Source organism: Berghia stephanieae, chromosome 3 (assembly GCF_034508935.2).
Source record: "Berghia stephanieae isolate SIO BIC M18660-M18661 chromosome 3, UCSD_Bste_1.3, whole genome shotgun sequence".
Taxonomy (NCBI): Eukaryota; Metazoa; Mollusca; class Gastropoda; order Nudibranchia; family Aeolidiidae; genus Berghia; species Berghia stephanieae.
Window position 1 is genome coordinate 52,506,039 of NC_088362.1, and position 4,100 is coordinate 52,510,138.

The 4,100-nt window shown below is 36.6% G+C and overlaps 1 protein-coding gene across 1 annotated transcript in view; it reads left to right on the forward strand.

Moving 5' to 3' along the window:
• Positions 1-1,903: 1,903 nt before the first annotated feature.
• The window catches only part of LOC144967980 (BLOC-1-related complex subunit 5-like), an 8,219-nt gene continuing 6,022 nt past the window's right edge, over positions 1,904-4,100 (forward strand). Inside the window, exon 1 of the mRNA XM_078905821.1 lies at positions 1,904-1,974. The gene's annotated coding sequence lies outside the window, so the exon portion shown is untranslated. The remainder of the gene's footprint in view (positions 1,975-4,100) is intronic.

Consider the following 4,100-nt stretch of genomic DNA (forward strand, 5'->3'; position numbering starts at 1 on the left):
AAATGAACACCAAAAAGTAAAAAATATGTCATAAGTATAATGCTACATACGATTGGCTATCAAATGGTCAGGGAAAATATTACTCTTTGGTGGAAATGAGGTTGCAGTTTGAAACCAAATGATTGGCATTTAGCATGTAAAAAAAAACAACAAAAAACAAACAACAACAATCAAAACAAAATATAAAGTAATACAAAACAGCGGGAACCCCCCCCCCCCCCCCTCTCTCTCTCTCTCTCTCTCTCTCTCTCTCTCTCTCTCTCTCTCTCTCTCTCTCTCTCTCTCTCTCTCTCTCTTTGTGTTTGTTGTGCACAGCTCTTTCTGGTCTGTTGTGTTATGTGTGATATGTGTTCTACACTGCTCTGCACCTCCTGCTTTTTTTTTTAATTATTCCTGAACTATTTGAAAATAACAGCCAGGGCGGCCACACTGTCTCTAGTAAACAAAGCAAGATGGTGAAAGGGACTGTACTAATGCTGAATGCAAAAATGAAGCCTAACAGGCGACGTGCAATGAAAATTTAATTCCATATGTCCTGCTGGGGGAATAACTGAAACATTGTGAAGCGCATTGAGCATGGTAAACCCATATAAATGTCTGTATAAACATATATGTTCATATTTATTCATCTCGTGTCATGCTTGGTCTTGGTATATAATCACACCTGAGTGACCTGTGGTAGAAGGTATCTTAACTAAGTTTTCCCATATACATTCCTCTTTAATTGAACAAATTATCACACTTCTAAACAAATTGAGACCTTTATTATGATGCACTCGGAAAGTACTCTTTTTAAAATTTATTTTATTTTATTTATTATTATTCTTATAATGTAATGTAATGCACATCCAGTCTGGTCTCCAGAGTCCGTCTGTTTAATTGTGGATGAAAAAGGTTACATTTTACTATTAAATAACAATAATAATAACATTTTAATGAAACAAGAAAATACACTCAGTACTCACCTTTCGATCTTTTTCAAACGCAGCACAATCTTTATAAATTATAATAATATCATTATCATGGTCACAACATAGAAACTGAATATAACATATGTTCTCAGAAAAATAGGTAAAAGCGAAAGTAGGACGGGGGAGATAAAAATTTGAATGCCAGATGGTTTTTTTGCAGCATAATATTTTTTTCATGTCCGTTAAAAAAAACCAACAAAACACCCACAATTTATCAACATATATTTTTTCTCCTTGTATTATGTATATGAAAGGTCTATCCTTTCTTTTATATATATATATATATATATATATATATATATATATATATATATATATATATATATATATATATATATATATATATATATTGTTTTGGGTATGGGGTTTTGCATTACTTGATTTTACTTGAAAAGTGTATTTTTGATTCAGCAGAAAATATGTATGAAAAGCAAAACAGAAAACATAAGTTTTAAAAAATTACCTCCCATTGCTATAACGATGATAAAATTATACACTTTTCGATTTAAAACGGGTTCATGCCTTATCTTGATTTTTTATTATTTTTTTTTAAGTTTCTCTTTTGCTAGACACCATCGAGCACTTACACCACGAGACACTGATGCATACAAAACGACGTGCACTCATTTGCAGGTCTGATACCCTATGGGGTCATTCTTGTTATGGAAATATCAAATAATGACGCAAAATATTGTCCATTAAAACAATGTTAAACTAGGGCCATAAGTGGTTTCGGATGTCAGACCTGCATATTACACCTCGATACAAACCGGCCGATGTTTAGTAAATACGACAAAGATTTTTCAGGATTCTCTCTCTAAATGCCAAAGTCCGGAATTGGCAAAAGAAATGCTATACTGGCAACTTTGACAAGCTTCTGACTATCGATTTCTCGTCGATATGAAACCCATGGTTTATTAAAATTTATGACGTCCTCGAGGAACGAAAGAAATCGCGTGAAAAAGAATGTTTTGTAAACAAAGCTGTTGCTTCTGTTGTTGAGGTAGGCAGGAAAACGGCTGACAAATAATAAAATTTAAACAAAAATAATTGCTTTAGTTTGATGTTATAAGTGTCCAAACAGGAAACTTATGTTTTTAATGACATGAAGTACTTGTGGCCTTTACTTTACTGTCTTTTTGTTTTGTATTTGTTGTGCTGTAAATGTAAACTGTAAGACTGTAACTGTAAGTTGTAAGTTGTTATATACTGACTGATGAACTGAGACTGAGATGAAAAAAATGAAGGTCCCCACCCTAACTTATATATGAAAATAGATAGATGTTCTACATTTATGCGTCTCTATGATGAGATTTGATGTTCGAGCCAGTGACATCTTTTTTTTTCATAAATGAAGTAGAATTGAATTGGGAGGGGGAAGTGTGTAAGAAGAGTGTCGAGTGTGTGTGTAAGTGTGTAGTGCCAGTAGTGCAGATGGATTGTGGGCGTTGCTTGAGTTTTTCTAACGAATTAGAGGGGAGGCCTTCCGAAAGCTCCTACATCCCCAGTATTAATGTTCTTGTAAGGAGTTTGGGAGGGGGGAGACTTTAAAAAATAATTTTGAAAGTCCCCCCTCCCAAACCCCCTACAAGAGCATTAATCGGAAGGTCTCCCATTTTATTGTTGATCCGTCCGATATTTTGACCTAATGTTAATACGTACTCAGTCTGGTTAACTTTGAAATGTGAGTACGATAAGACATTATTTCCTTTCCCCTCCCCTGACTCCTCACAAACTTAAAATGGACAGAAAAAAAACTCAAATGAGATGATGGGTGCTGTATCTTTCGAGTTTTTATCTAAGTGGTTTCTTGTTTTTTGATGTAGCTGTTATGCACAGTTAACAATGTCGATCAAGGGAATTGATTCCCATAAGTTTTGTGCTTGTCAGTCTATTCATCTTAAATATCACCAAGTGATAATATTAATAAGGAAAAGGCTATTCGGACCCGGGTCTGAATTGCTTCCCGTGGCAACTTATCATTAGTATCATTAGTGAAACTCTCAGTTACTATTCCGTTTGCAGCTATAGAAACCGTATTGGTCTTCCTGAACACACACACACACACACTCATGAGTATCTCTAATTCATTAAAAACAGAATAATCACACACACACACATTCCCCCCCCCCCCCCCCCCCCCCCCCCCCCCCCCCCCCCCCCAGCAATCATTTCCACAATCCAAGAGCCGGCGGCTTTTTCTCTTTGATCTCGTATCACCATGTTCTCCCCTGCGTCCAGCACCTCGGTCGTTTGTGGGTTACCCCCCCCCCCCCCCACCAATCCCATTACCAGTTGATCATTTTCTTTCCGTATTCAACCAGTGTTTATTTTATTTAGGTACCTAGTCCAGTATTATCTAATAATATTAGTATTAGACAGTACTCTGCCCCTACCCCAGTGGCGGGGCTCTATTGCATGGCTTGCTGCCAAGAATCGCCTCTATTTTTATATATAAAAATAAAACAGCATATTTTTTTAATTAAAAAAGAATTAAGACTAAGACACTGCCTTTTGTCAAAGCCCGACCTATACTGCCTTTTAAATAAAACGCCCAATGCCCAAAGTCATATTGCACTTTTTCGCGGCGGCAAATGACAAATTATATTAATCAGTGATGATACTTTTCCGCGGATCCGCGGAAATCCGCGGTTTTCTTTCCTTTCCTCGGTTTTTCTCCTCAGATCCTTAGATGTTGGTAGTGTAGAGAACAATCTGGAATTGAAGGACATTTTCATTGGCAAAGTCACTTCAGACACTCTCAAAAGTTATGAGAAGAGAAATGAATTCTTCATTACAGTCTCGAGGGCATACAGGCTAAACATCTGCTTGTAACACTGCCTCTAAACAATCCACTAATAGTCAGTCTTTCAGCCTTAGATCCAGAGGCTCCCTGTCATAGTGTCATTGGCAAAGCCTTAAACATTCTAGCTAGTCATTTTGGGCATTATTTATCTCAAACGGAAATGGAACTTGTTTTGGTGGAAATAAAAAAATTTGTCATAACCAAGAAGGACTTTAATGGGGAAAGGGTTGATTTGTTGTGGAATAGAAATAGTGACTTTCCTATTCTTCAAAAGCTGGCTAGGGCTTGCTTATCCATATTTCATGGCCCACAGGTAGAGGGTT